Here is a 15,897-nt window from a genome sequence, read left to right as displayed (position 1 = left end):
TTTTGCCAGCACTGAAAAGCACCTGGGTGCAAATTCATACCAACTGAGATAAGATGTAAGAGGTAAATGACTTGCCAAATGAAATGTCTTAGAAACAACAATTTAATGATACATATAAATTAATCACAAGCAGATAGATTAAATTTCCCCTAGAAAAGGCATGTTCAGGCTCTCTCTGGACCTCAGGTGGTTGAAAAATGATTGGAAACATTTCCTGAACCCAAAGAGAAAAGTCTATACTTCTTTAACCATAACTATTAATGCAATAGATAAATTATCTAGAGGGTCAGGGGAAGTTAGAAATATGGACAGGAAATAAGAAAATGAGATTTGGCTTTAAAATATGCTCCAGGTACATCTGGGGCAAAATAATCAGAAACAGGGAATTTCTGTTTGACTTAGAACTCAATACAATTATAGAGACTGCAAGACATCCAGGCTTGTTTCTAATTGCTATGGTGCACATAATAGAAGGCTAATTGTTATTCCTGAGGATGCAAAAGCAAAGACTCTAAACTACAAAATAAGAAATAGTGCTTCTGCCCACAGAACATACACAGGGTCTTCATTGTTTGTCCTATCAAGATTCCCAGGATGTAAGAAAGGTTGGCAGAACGTTGACTAGCTTTTCAACATGACTCAAGGGAAAAATGACCAGAGTCAATACTGTAGTCTTTAAGCACAGATTCCAAAACACAAGATGGAATCTGAGAGTGAAGAGAAACTGACTCAAGTTCAGGTAGGACATTCTCTCTACTGATGGAATTAAATCACTTTATTTAAACCCAGAAAGGCATTATGGAACATTTACAAGAAACCTCTGATACTTATTTTTGTGTATTCTACTCATTTGGAAATAACTTTTTTTAAGACATCCGATACTCATATAATAAGAGGAAATAAAGTATGCTTACTATAGGCAAGCTCTGGCCTTAGACTTTGGACCATATGATACAGTGTAGTTTTGTTTGTTTTGAATTAATTTTATTTTTACATTTAATTTATGTATTATATTTTTGATAATTTCATACATGAATAAATGCATTTATACCATTTCCACCCCTCACTCTTCCCTTGCCAATTCCCCCTATGTCTCCCTATTTCTTCTCAACTTCGTGGTCTTTTTAAAAAAATATTACTCCTACACACATAGACACTAGACCCACCTGTACACATGCGCGTGCATACACACACACACACACACACACACACACACACACAGAGAGAGAGAGAGAGAGAGAGAGAGAGAGAGAGAATATCTGCTGAGTCCATTTAGTATGTTCACATGTCTCTGTATTGAGGAATGATTCCTTCAGATTAGATAACACAGAGAACACTGATTCTTCTCTCTTGGCAGCCATCATTTGTCTATAGCTCTTCATCTGGGGGTGGAACATTGTGAACTTTTCTGAGTCTACATTGGCATGTCAGTTGGTGCTGTCATTCTGCAGGTCTTGTTTAAGTTACCATATTCCCAAGATTTCATGGGTGCACCTCTCTACCAATTATAAGAGACATCTTTAGCAGATGCCCTGATTCTCTGATTCTTACACTCTTAGATTCCTTTTTCACAATTTCCCCTGAGCCTTAGGTACAGGAATTACATTGTAGATATCAGCTGTGGCTGGGCACCCAAGGACAGTTGTCCTTAGCAGACGTCTGTGATAGTCTCTACCTGCTGCAGGAAGAGACGTCCTTGGTGAGGAATGAAGCTGTACTTCTTTGTTGATATAAGAGTAAGTGTTTAGAATGCAATTGAGAATTAAACTGGTTTAAGAAAGTTACAGTAGAATAGGGGCCATGGACTCACCAGCCACGGATTAGTTAACTAGGTTTACATTGCCAGACACGAATTCTCTTCATTGAGCAACTCTTAGATCCAATGAGGTGGCCGTTAGTTACCACTGAGATATAAGGGCCACTACTGCATCTTTGAGCATATGGGCCATGCTGGTGATTTTGTGGTCTGTAGGCATTAGAGCTGGGTAGAACTGTTGGTTGCTTTTCTCCCTTGGCAGCTGGCAGAGCACCTTTGGTACTATGAGAACTAGTCCTCAGGGAGGAGGCTTCCAGCTCAATTCCTCCAAGTCCAAAGTATGTGGTGTCTTCAGAAGCAGGTCTTACATTCAGCTCTGGAAGGCAACCATAGAAATAGTCTATATGGTTTGGGAGTCTCTTAGACTCTCTGACTAATGATTTGAAGGGAGCTTTCTCATGTCTGGCACTGGAGATTTTGGTACATAGTGGCCCTTAGGAGTGGTGTAACTTGATTTAAATTATTTATATGTTGTATTCACACATAGTTATATATATATAGTATATATGTGTTTAAGCAAACATAAATATTATGTTTCTCTATGGCCTTTTCAGGTTTTTTATCCCTCTGTCTCAGTATTGCAGGACCTCTCAGAAGAGTTCCATCCCATCGCTCTGCTTCCTCACTTCCTCTTCATGGCACCTTTGTCCTACTGTCCCTTGTCCTTCTCTCTCCTCACCCATAATACCCTTTTCCTTCCTTAGTTTCTGTGGTCACTCCAGATTATATATTCTCAAGATTCAGAGCTAGGATCCACGAATAAGAGAGACTTATATGGTCTTACGATAACAAGGTCCTCTGTGGGAGTAAGACCAACCCATGCTGAATTATTTTATTTGACTCAGCTTTCCAATTCTGCTAGTCAACCCATAAATTCAGATTTAATACGGTATCACTTCTGTGACCCTCAAAGTTCTTAAGGTGAATTCCTGAATTACTTTTACATTTTTTCCCAGATTTATGCTGTCAGGATTGGTGTTTGGGGCCAGGTGTATGTACTACTTATAGAGAACTTCCCTCAGGTTTCATCCTGACATCAGTTCCTTTTGTCCTGTCTTGGGTTAATCTTCCATGTTACAGAAACATGAGGTAACTGGGGTGGTCATTTCTTATGTGTGTGGTACAGAAATGGTGTGTGTTGTGTCTTTGCTTTCCCCAAAGTTGCTCATCCCAGAGAGAGCCCAACCACACACACACACACACACACACACACACACACACACACACACACACACACACACACACACCATAGGGCTGGAGAGGAAAACTTCGACTATCTAGAGTGACTTTATGATCAGATTTTCATGGGATTTATAAGCAATAAGGGACAAGGTGGCTACAAGCAGGAGAGAACACAGACAGAAGCCATTCCTCGGTATTGGAGGCATGGTGGGAGAAAGGCCACCAAGAGCAGAGAGGTGCTGAAAGCGAGCAACTGTTCAATGAGCAGGTACCCTGGCTGAGTGCTTCAGACAGACAAGAGGGTACCCAACAGCCAGCTCAAAAGTAAACCTGTGGCCTCTTGACCAAATCTAAATAGTGACCTAAGCTCCAGAAAAACTCACAGTCATCCACCTAAGGAGACAAATGAGTGGTCAGGCACACAGGGCACGTGCTGGTAACTTCACACAACTTCAGTGACTCTTCCAGTGAAAGTGGATTATCTTGTAGTCTCACATTGGATGCCGAAGCTGTCAACAAAAACCCAGATCGCCCCTCGTAAAGAATAAAAGATAGTTTATTTTGAATCAAATATGAGCGCATGGTCCAGGAATGTGGGTTTGGTTGCCTCGTGTATCATGTCTCAAATACGGAAGCAGATTTATGAGCTTTTTGTAGTTATGAAATAAAAGAAAGTCATGAATAAAGGCATTTTCCAACTCTGTTAGTGGGAATATTGAGGAAGTAGATTACAGCACAGTGGGTAGGTGGTTGGGGATCTGCTGTAGGTTTCAGAAGCTATCAAGTACCTTACTTAGCTTTTGAATTGATGAAAACTAGCAGATTTGTTTCATAAAAATACATTGCAGAGTTAGTACCTAACAGTCAAAAGGATATTACATCAGATACAAGGGTTGGCAATGAAGGCCTGCTAAAAGGACTAAAGGTAGCCCAAGATAATTTGGCTCCAGATGTGTAATAGTCCAACTCTCTGTAGCATGAAGTTCTAATCACACCATCATCAGCCTTGTAGAATCTTCAACACTGATAAGGTTTTAAAGGGCTTGGAGTTGGATTCCCAGATTCCCATTGCTGAGATAGCTGGCTTTATTCTTAAAAGGAAACAGAAATAATTTAAAAGACATCTTTTGGGCGAAGAGGAAGGAGAGTGGGCTCTGAGGTTGTGTTGAAACACAGCTCCCTGCCTTACTCTTTGATGTTTCCTTTAACAGTAATGACCCAGCTTGGACCCAACAGCTGACCTAGTTAAACACAACTCTTTGTTTAAATCTGCTAGCTAATTGGAGACAAGACTAGAAAAACTGTGAACATCTGTAGAGTCAAGTCATAGTTGCCAGGAGCCTTGCCCTGGGAGACTAAACCAGTTCTCAGTAATTCCAAGAAGGGTTTGTGTTAGAAAGAAGGATTCAAGGGGATGAAGTGGACAGGCCTGGGTATAAAAGTGGTGCGTGCTGGGTGGAGTGGAAAGAAGTGTAGGTGGCTCTGCAGACATCCTGGACTGTGGGGGAGCTGAGACGTGTGCTGAATGAAGAGCCCGCTCAGGAGATGCCAATGTGGCCTTCTGGCAGGGCAGGCTGTTGTGCTTCAGAGCGCTTACATTTCTCCTACTGGACATGGGATTGTTCTAAGAGCAGGGCTGTACCTCTGGATGGATCTACAAAGAGAGAGGATTCACCTGCTACTAAAACAATCAGAAGGGTATTCAGGCCGACTAAAGTCAACTCTAGAGCCCTCCATCTCTGCTGTGACATTGACTGCTAGTGGAGGTGAGGGTGCAGTCACATTCTACAGCTCAGACTTTAGCAACAAACTTATTTTATAAACCTAGCTCTTTTAAACCTCTAATGCTTCTTGGACTTAATGAACATTTTCTAAAAAACTCAACTTTCCATTTAAATGAAGCTCGACCTTGTCCTCCTGGCAATTCTTCATAATCTACAAAGATTCACATTTCTTCCTCGATGCCCTCCAGATGTGGGGAAGAGAGGAGGCCTTAGTAAATGTGTACTGTTGACATGAGTAAAGCCATGTCAAGTACCCCGGTGCCTCAGACCTGGAGGAGTGGCAAGACCCTCTGCATATGGGTCAGGCTCAGAGGGATGCAAAGCCTTCCTCTGGCCCTATTGCGAATGTTAAGAATGTGTGCAAAATCTATCCCTAGCAACTTCCTCTACACAGATGTTTACAGCCTTAAACTGTTTGCTGGCAGAGACCCTCTACTGAGACCAGCTAACTCTCCACTCTGCCACTATCCCCATCCCCATTATAGACTTGTGGTTCCTGGTGGTCACATATATTTGTTCCATCAGAGCTCACACCCACTGTCCAGGCTGGCCTTGCTATATGCGTGTCCATGTATCTGTCCTTTCTTTAATCCTTTACCACCCCATTCAGGTTTCCAGGCCCAAGCTGTGCTGGACCAGCATCTGGGTACAGAGATGCTTACACCACATGCCAGCCTGGTAACATTAGGTCTGCTAACATCTGATTGCTCATTGACCCTCACTCAGCACACACCCACTTCCCCAGTTTTTGGTTTTCCTTTGTGTTGATGCCTGCTCCTAGAACTGACACAGCCTCTGCTCCCCAAACCCTGAGACTTTGTAGTTTAATTGTCACCAAAATTTTTCCAGAAGATGGCAGTTTCCCATGACCTCACAGAACATAGAAATCTGAGGTCAAACAAAGGTAATGGCAAACTAGATGCGCTGACTGGGCCTTCCTTTTGCACTCAACTGTGCCACTGACCCCTGGTCCCACAGCTGCCCCGGGACAGACAGCCTGTGGAGTCTTCCAGCAGTGCTTCATATGCCTCTGGGATCTCCATGTTCTTCTTAAGTTGCCTACCAACTAGGGCGTGAATGCTGAGTATCTTTCCTGTGGTCCAGGCAACACCTTGACTGGTCTTGTCTCCTGCACACCTTCTCTGTACCGTGGTACTGTCTTCTCTACAGTGCGGTTTCTAATAAACTTCTACATTCATACCCCAAAGTGTTGTTAGATTAAGAACAGTTTTAGGAGTTTAAGGGTAGAAATATAACAAAATATTTTTAAGACCACTGCCTTATGAAAGATTTCTTTTTAAGCTAATTTGAAACTCAAAGCTGAGGACTGATCTTTTCAAAGGGGCCTATGACTCCAGCCTGAGCTCAGATATCTAATTAGAGGTAGAGCAGCTGAGGGACAGCAGGCTTCCCAGAGAATCCAACTGGGTGTGCTGTAGAGGAGGAATGCCACACTGGTCACTTTGTGTATTCTCTTAATTCAGCAAAACAATCGTAACTGTTTTACCTTTAGCTTCTTGCATAAGATCCTAAAATATACTTTTATCACACTTTATTGCATTCTACAAAGAAGAAAATCATCCAGGGCACATTAGCATCTGTCTTCTTTCAAAAATGCAGACCAAGAGAAGGTTGAGAAGGAGCGTTCTGACTCAAGAAGGTCAGAAGTTTCTGAACTTAGGCAAGAGAGGTTAGCAGAAGTTCAGTTGATTTCGGGAATCCTTGGACAAGACGGTTCTCAGAAGAGGGAGGAACTGTGCTCAAGAGTTAACAGCCATTGTTTAGGCAATTTGAATTTTATTAAGAGGGGTAGGAAGGAACAGCTGTGGAGACAGACATGCTAGGGACAAGGACGTAGTGGAAAATTCTCTGTCCTTAAGTGTCTCTTAATTTACCAAGTGGAAAAATATCCCCGTGCTGTCTTCGGCATGTGTGAGTAAGTCTTCTGATGGTGTGGCCTCATCCGCCTGAGAACTCAGTCTCTTCCAAACTAAATGTACAAACTTCTTACCAACTGGTGAGGTTCACACACTTTGAACATAGTAAGCAGGATTTCCATCAATGTCTGCTTTTCTGGACTCGGAAGATTCTGTGTTCTTCAAACAATGACTGAGGCAAACCTAAGTGGAATGATCAGGCTGAGGGCATGATCACAGCATTGCAAAAGGTCACGGCAGAAACTGGGAGCTTTCAGAGAGGACGGTGTGTGATCTGTGCCTCAAAAATGATTCTGCTATGGTAATGTTAGAGTTGATACAAGGTAGTCATTCGTTCTTATCCTGTGCTATCCAGCTTTATAAATATAGCATCTCTCATCTTTTCACATCCTATGCCACTGATTTACGTAAGAAGCAGAGAGGGAAACCACAGAAGGTGGTGACCTGTCTTGAGGGCAAACTTAGAAGTGGCAAAGCCCAGAACACTCTGGCTCCAAAGCTCGGCACCTTTCTCTGCACCAGTGCTCCCCAAGTGTAAGGTGAGCATAACTGAGAGAGAGAGAGAGAGAGAGAGAGAGAGAGAGAGAGAGAGAGAGAGAGAGTTGTGCTGTATCTACAAGTAGGAGGACCCCTGCACCCTCCTCCTTGTTCTTGTGAAACCAGGAGGAAGTCTCAGTGTGATGGCACATGTCCTCGCTATTCAGTCTCCACACTCCAGATCAGAGGACAGCATATGCTGGTACGACTGGACAGTATATCCTTAATATCCACCTTCATGCTTGTTTTCCGTTATGGAAGATTATGTTTAATTTGTATGTAATATAACAGGGCAGCACTATACAGCGTAATCCGGTTTCTGACCGCCAGTGAGGGTAGACAGAGCTGGTGGTGCTAAGAGGATCAAAGAGCATCACAGGAGGAAAGGCTGCTGGAGAAACAGAAAGACATCAAAGGGTGACACAGTCGGAAACTGGGCGGTTTGGAGCGCTAAGATAGATGTGCTCCATACTGAGGCATGAAGGTGACCACACGCTGACTCCTTTAGTGCACGGCTTCCTAATAGAGATGTGATACTGAGTGCTTCCTCCTTTCTGCTGTCTGCCGGGAGCGCTCTTTCCCTTCATTGTAAGGAGTGCTAAGACTTAGATAAAATGTTAGCAATGGTTCTCTTTTAAGTAGGCATGAGATGAAGGTCTTGGAGACCCTATTGCTCATTTCTGAAGGGGGGGTGGGGAAGGAACGAGATTGTGCTCATTCGAAGACTATGCCACTGGACAGTAAGATATAATTTTTAATCCACCACCTCCAGTTACTTCAAGGAAAATGACCAGTGAAGAAATAAGATGGACATGGATATAAAAAAACAAGTTGCATTTATTTCCAGCTGAACAAGTGAAGTAATTTCTGAGGGGGAAAATGAAGCTCACCTGGTAACAGGTGGACATTGTGGAGACCGCAGAGCCTGAAGCCTCACAGCAATGCCTGGCGTGAGCTGCTCTCTCTCTCTGTGTTGGCCACACAACAGGCTCTGTGGAAAATGGAGGTCAGAGCTGAGGGCCTGGGATCCCGGGACTCGGAGGTGGAGTCAGGAGGCTGTGATGTGGACGATAGCCTGGCCTACTACACAGTGATAGCCTGGGGGGAGGGGGGACTTAAATTTTAAGAGAAATTCTATCTTGATTCCAGTGCAAAAGCAGTTTCAACTCTCTTTAACTGTCAATTGCTGATTTTCACTTACTAAAAATGTACCCTTTAGTAGAAAATATTTAAAAAATATGAGGAAAACAATCATTCAAAATGATGCTAATTTAGAACAACCTTTAAAACAAAGAAGTGTCTGTGGTATAATTTGGCTCCTTTCTTGTTTCAGAGCAAACCATGTGACTTTAAATTGGTTTGGTTCTGGATTTATTCCCCCAGCGCTGCCTCATAGCTGTGAGCCAAACTTCAGGAGCAGAAACCTGAAGGGAGAGGTTGAGATCCTCCTGACTGAGGTCCCTCCATTATTTTTCCTCCTGGAGAGCCCTCCTCAGGTCCCTCCTCAGGCCCTTCCTCCGGTCCCTCCATGCTGTTTCCTCTGGAGAGTCAGCCTCCTCCTCCTCCGCCTTGCTTTCCCTCTGATTGACTGGCAGAGCAGTTACCACACTAAATTATCATTTGTGCATGACCAAGGACTGGAGATTGTGGATCATCCAGGGCACAGCACAACAGGAAGCAGGAGCTGGGACTTCTTGTATTTCCTCTTCTCTACTGGAAATCTTTGTGAGAAGCATATTCTTATAGTGAAGTCTATCACCTCTGGAAAAGCAAGACTACACATTACTACAGAAAATCTAAATTATATTTTCTGCCTTTTTCATTTTACAACAAGGAACAATCTTTTGGCTTTTAAAAATGTTTTTCTAAAGGGGCTGAGAATATAGCTTAGTGGGTCAAGCACGTACATTGCAAGGCCAAGTTCAGGCCTCCAGAACCCATGTAGCACCAGGAATGGTGATGTACATATATAATCCCAGTTCTCCTACAAGATAGGAAGTGGAGACAGCAGACTTTCCAGAAACTGAGAATCCCAAAGCCTGTCTCAGACGAGGTGACAAACCTGGGAACCAACACGTGAGGTTGACATCTGTCCTCCATGGCGTAGCATGATGCCTACATGCATATCACACAGCACGTGCACACACACACACAGACACTCACACGCACACTCATGTACACACATACACACTTAAAAATGCTTTTCTGTAATTATTCAGGAACTTTTACTAACTAGATCATTCTTTCAGAACAAACCATCAAACACTAGTTTCACGTACTGTCTCCAAAGCATCTTGTTCATAAAACAAAGCCAACTTCATTTTTATTAGTAGAGAAAATGCTACTTTAATATAGTGTTAGGGAATTTCAGAGTGGAGAGAGCAGTCTGCATATTTTTGAAACTTTGAAACTCTGGCTGAGGCAGGTCATACACTGTGTAAGTTGGTTATGATTCAATAAGATCACAATATAATGGTTTAGTGTGGTTGGTCAGAGAGATTTTGAGTAAAGGGGTTTAAAGGAGACTTGAGGTATCAACTGTTGTTTTCTGCTTTCTGTTGGGAAGTTTTGGTATGACCTTAATCATTTCCTGGAACACACAATTAAACCACCTGCTGCTTCTGTCTTCCTGGAGGAGGAATTCCTTAAATACTAGTGAAGAGACCTGTGAGGATAGTGGGAGTCAGCTCAGGTCCTGTGGACAGTGACAATGATGTCAGCTCAGGCCCTGTGGACAGTGACAGTGATGTCAGCTCAGCCCTGTGGACAGTGACAGTGATGTCAGCTCAGGCCCTGTGGACAGTGACAGTGATGTCAGCTCAGGCCCTGTGGACAGTGACAGTGATGTCAGCTCAGGCCCTGTGGACAGTGACAGTGATGTCAGCTCAGGTCCTGTGGACAGTGACAGTGATGTCAGCTCAGGCCCTGTGGACAGACAGTGATGTCAGCTCAGGCCCTGTGGACAGACAGTGATGTCAGCTCAGGCCCTGTGGACAGTGACAGTGATGTCAGCTCAGGCCCTGTGGACAGACAGTGATGTCAGCTCAGGCCCTGTGGACAGTGACAATGATGTCAGCTCAGGCCCTGTGGACAGTGACAGTGATGTCAGCTCAGGCCCTGTGGACAGTGACAGTGATGTCAGCTCAGGTCCTGTGGACAGTGACCATGATGTCACCTCTGTGGACAGTGACAGTGAGGTCAGCTCAGGTTTCTTTGGACAATAGCATTGTAGCCATGAATGATTGAGGTTTTACCATTCACCTTTTGTCTTTCCTTACATGACTGAACATCTTGTGTGGACCCCATTTTTAGTCCTCATGGTACCACAATGTAAAGTACACAGGTCTTTCCTTACCGTTCTTGATACGAGTACTCAGGTCTGACTTTGCCTTCTATCTGCTCCCTTCTTTCAAATACTATGATGAACAGCACCAAACCCTTTGATGGAGCCACCTTGGAAGTCAATTTAATAGCTATCGTATGTACCGACGCGCTCACTACTGGGTGTGTGTGTGTGTGTGTGTGTGTGTGTGTGTGTGTGTGTGTGTGTATTATATATATATATACATATATATATATACATATATATATATCCAAGATAATTAGTAGCATATGTCTACATAAAAGCCTGTCTTTTACCACATACCATTTCTCAGGATTTCTAAAAAGTAAAATCAATGTAAACGTCCATCAACTGATTAAAATATGGTATATCCATGCAATGAAATGTTATTTGGCAAGAAAAGGAACAAAGCATTGATATATGCTACATATATGAACAACATAGTTGAACCTTAAAAGCCTGCTACATGGAGTGCACATAACCAGCAAATGCACAGGGACAGAAAGTGGGTAAGTGACTTGGAAGTCTAGATGGGGGGACCATGGAACGAAGGATGAGGTGGAAGTGCCTGTCACTGGTTATGGCATCCCATTTAAGAAGGTAACATGCTCTAACCTGTTTGTAATGGTGGTCATATAACTGTAAATACACTCTCAGCCATCAGGTTGGCTACTTAGGTGAGTCAATAATGCCACGTGTGAAATGCAATGGGTCTAGTTCTAAAGCTTCTTCACATGGAGCATAGTGACGACCCTGCAGTGAGTAGAACTTTTACCTCCTGAGAACGGTGAGCGAGGCAGAGTGCCCGGATCTGCAGCAGTCGGACTGCTCACCCTGTCTGTGGTGTGGCTGCATCCTCCCTAACTACCAGCTGGATCATACACATGCTTGGTGCATTTGGTACGCAGAGAACTGTCTTATAAAACCTTCTCCCTCAGTATGGAAAAATTACTTGCAGTGAAAATCATCCATTACAATATTTTCTAGGTTCCTTTTACTATAATAAAACAATTTACAGTTTCAAAAGAGCAAATTTATTTCTCTTTTAAAGATATTCTATGTAAACATGTTTTTCAAATTTAGAAAAATGTTTTAAGAGGAATTAAAATTTGTGTTTGCTAAACAAATACTTCACAGTTTGCATTGTTTTTGCCGTTTAGATTTCCAGCACAAAATCTTCCTATGGTCATATAAAAATGACAGACTTAAATCGTGGCCCTGCTGTTCCTTCTCTAGCAGCGTCCTGTCCTCACAGTTCAGGAGCAGGCAGAAGTGAAGTCCTGGCTGGAAAAGGGTTTGCGCGATGGCAAAGCCCAGCAGGAGCATGTGTCCGGGCAGCTGAATAACTGGGATGTCCTGGGGTTAAGTCACCATGGCATGGGTTGTTATAATGTGCTGACCTAAGGCTTGCACGCATGCTCTACAGCTGCGCAGTGACCACAGAGGACTGCCTCAGGGAGGAACTTGTCACGGGCTGTTGAGCATCGTTGGCACAGGAGAATAACGGGGAGCAGACTGGCACGCAGGCACTTGGTTATAATTTGGAAATCTCTACACAGGCGTGCTCACCTCAACTCCTGGTCTCACAGACACTGGTCTCATATCCTACATGAGACACGGCTGCCATTACATTGTCTGAGTCTGTTCTGCACAGATTCAAGCATACCTATGACAAATGGTTGTTTGTATAGTTAGAGCTATAGTTGCTCTGATTTAACCACTTAATAGTAAAAAGAGTATGCTTTGTATGTAACTTGCTGTTATCTAGTTACAACTTATACCTGAAATGATGTGTTCAATTTTTATCAAATCTGAGCTCACAGAGGTTCTGACACTCACACTAAGTTATAAATAAATTAATTTGTGAAAGTAAAACTTGTTTTTGCTTTGCTCATAAGGAGGGAAGGACTGCTTCTAAGTTGTTATAGCCATGGTTTGAACTTTTGAGACACCCAAGACTTTTTGTTTGGGGAGATGGATTATTGCTATATCGGCCAGGCTAGCCTTGGACCCCAACTCAAGACCCTCCTGCCCCAACCTCCCAGTGTAGCTGCTACTACAGGAGAATGCCAATACCCTGAGCTCACAAATTTAGTTTTGGAATGATAAAAGTAGTTTACTATGAAAAGTAGTGCACAGAATGAGGGATAATAAGAAACAATTTTAGCAATATCCATCTATAAATGCCTTGGGAAATGTATCTTGTCACAGGTCACTGTGGATTAACCTCTTTCTCAACACAAGTAAATAAATAGACTGTGAGAGAAACACAGAAATGCATGGCTGGGTGATCCTACAGCATGAATCACTGAGAACTCCAGATTTCTCCGGTGATTTATTCATACGTTGGAGCACTAAGCTTTTTGTTGATAATAGAATATCCTATATGTCCATCTGTCCTTGATCCGTCTTTCTGCTTCCCTTCATTCTTTGTTTATTCCATTTCTCTTGCATTCCACGCACTATAGCAAGTAATATATTACAAATATGACTGTTATTTCTGCCCTCAGAGACTCTGTCCCAGGGCAAAGGCCAACGTATAAACAACGTGCTAACGTTCGCCGTGGTCAGTTCCATGAGAATGCACAGTGGGCTGGAAACATGAACCGGGGCACTTAGCTCTGCTCCAGCGGAGAGAAACTGTCTGGGAGCTGCTCTCCACGCTGAGCCTTAAGGCTGGGAGAACTTTCCAGGAGATGGCTCTGTAGTGGGGAGGGTTGCTGTGAGGTAGAGGGCAACAGTCAGAGTCCAAGGCTGGCCTCCTTTGCCTCTCCTACTGCTTCTCAATTCCCAAGGGAAGTAATATTAAATCTCACAGCTCCTAGTGCTTTACTTTCGGGTGGCACCTCTTTGTGCCACATTCTTGTATTTCAGCGTATGAACCGTTAGTTGAGTTTTGGGAAACAATTTGACAATCTTGCTTAATTAGGATTTTTATAAATTTGAACTATTGTCCCCAATCTCTTGAATTACTTAATAATTATTATTCCATCTTTAAGGTTGAAGGGGTGTTAATTCTAAAAGTCTATATCTTAAATATAAAACCTGATCACCCTAATAAATTACTATACACATACAGAGGGGACTAGGGAGGAAGAGAGGGAAAGAGAGGCGGGAGGGGAGGAGAGAAGGAAGAAGGAGGCACAAGCAACATTAAGGAAACCTGTAGTTCCCCATAATCTTTCTTCCCCAGAAAACTGTCTGAGGGGAGGGGTCTGCTTAGCCTTACAGCAGCATCATTATTCACCCTGCATGTGGTCCTTGTCATCTCGGCTCTCTTCCGAAGGACTAGAGAGCTGGGTCCTCAACTCCACCGAGCTCTTGAATCTGAGCGAAAGATTCTCTATGTGCTGTAAGTCCAAATGACACGTAGCCAGTTACTGGTTAACTGCCAGGCACCAACAAGCACCCCGATGGTTCTAGGACCCAGACTATACATCCCTAAACTTACGTTATTACTGTTTTATTTTCTAAACTGACCCAATACTCTTAGCCTGAAAGTCTATATGACTGTATGTACTAACATGGCTTAGAATATGGACCCTCAAGGAGTGTGACTGGGTGGGTGTTAGGTGACTCTAAAAGGTACACAACATAATAGGAAATATTACACAGACCTTTTTAAGGAAAAGTCTCTTTTCATGTCTTCACATCTGAAAGGAAAATATGAAAACTGGTCTAGCAGTCCTGCCCCCTCCTGAGATCGTAATGCTTTCATCGCACTAGGAGCTTGCGAGCTACAAATGGAATCCAATGTAAGTGGTTTAAGGTGACCCCTCCTGACAGACGCTCCGTCCATGACTGGAGGGGATGCTTCTCAATCCCCCTGCTTCCTGAGTCCACTCAGCAGGCTCTGTCACCCTGTTCTCCACCTGGTTCCCACACAGTCACAGTCTCCTCTTGTTATTCACAGTGGTTAGCCTAAGGTGCCCCCATGAAGGCAAGGCTCGGTGGCTCAGAGAGGAAGCCTGGCCATTCCGAGGCCATATGGATCGTGACCTGCCAGACTGCCGACCTTCTGAGATTGGTCAGAACACCTTCTACTGCCAGCGAAGAGACACGTCAGCACGTCACAGGCTCCCTGTGGATGGAGGGAGAGTTCCGCCACTCCAGGAAAACGTTTCTTAAAACTAAACACATTCTTACCATACAGCCACATAGTCAAACTCCAAGATAAAACTTCTGTTCACACGGAGTCATGTGTGCTTGTTTATGGCAGGGTTATGATTAGCAAAACCTGCTAAGGATAAAAATGCATGTCTGTGGATGAGTAGCTGATCTCTGGTACTTCCTTGTCATGTAATACTATTCTGTGAAAAGGTACATGGCGGGGCTGTTAGCATAAACCTGATTAAAGTCCTTTTATTTAGTCTGTTTTGTCCCGCTGGAATACAGTCTCAAAGACAGGGTAATTTGTAGATTACAGAAATTTGTTTCTCGTAGTTCTCATGGCTGCAAAGTTCATGATCAACCAGCAGAGCTGGTTGTCCGGTGTCCGGTTAGAGCTGAGTCTTCCACAGAGGAGTGCTGTGCTGTCCTTACATAGTAGAAGGCAGAGGCGAGTCAGCTGGCTGCTGCGTGATGACTTTCTACTTTTTCCATTCTTTTTTAAAATAACGTTTTAATCATTCTCTCTTGTATCACATCCCAACAACAGTTTCCGCTCCCTCCCTATCCTAGCCTCTCTCCCCAGCATTTCCTACTAACCTTCCACCTCCTCCAGATCCCCCCTCCTCTCCTCCTCTCAGACAACAGCAGGCTTCCCAGAGACATCAACCAAGCACACCAAAACAAGCTATAACAGCACCAAGCACATACAGTGACATCAAGGCAGGACAAAGCAACCCAGCAGGAGGAAAAGGTCCCACAAGTAGCCACAAGAGTCAGGGACAGTCCCTTCTCCCGCTGTTAGGATTTCCACAAGAGCACCAAGCTACTCAGACATATGCAGAGGACTTAGGTCCCAGTCCATTGATTCTGTGGGCCATGTTCTTCTGTGTGTCCCTGGCTTCTCTGGTTCCTTCCATGTTCCTCCCTGTCCTCCGCAGGACTCCTAACTTTTGGCTGTGAGACTCTGCATCTGCTCCCACCACGATGACTTTTTTAAAGGCCTTAATGACATTCATGAGTGCAGAACCTTCATGCTTTAATCAGTCTTAAAGATCTTAATGCTATCATTTTTACAACATGCAAACTTTAAAGGCTGTACCTCAAAACCACAGATCTTTTTTTTTAAAAAAAAAAAAAAAGGTGCTTAATGAAAAAGCTAAATTCAAATGGCCAGGTATATGACTTCAT

The 15,897-nt window shown here is 43.5% G+C and overlaps 1 protein-coding gene across 3 annotated transcripts in view; it reads left to right on the top strand.

Moving 5' to 3' along the window:
* The window catches only part of Hpse2 (heparanase 2 (inactive)), a 1,004,606-nt gene that overhangs the window by 885,635 nt on the left and 103,074 nt on the right, over nt 1-15,897 (top strand). The gene's annotated exons all lie outside the window — the stretch shown is intronic.

This window comes from Rattus rattus, chromosome 2 (assembly GCF_011064425.1).
Source record: "Rattus rattus isolate New Zealand chromosome 2, Rrattus_CSIRO_v1, whole genome shotgun sequence".
NCBI lineage: Eukaryota > Metazoa > Chordata > Mammalia > Rodentia > Muridae > Rattus > Rattus rattus.
Note: the sequence above shows the minus strand (reverse complement) of the source record. Positions and strands in the feature narration are given on the sequence as shown.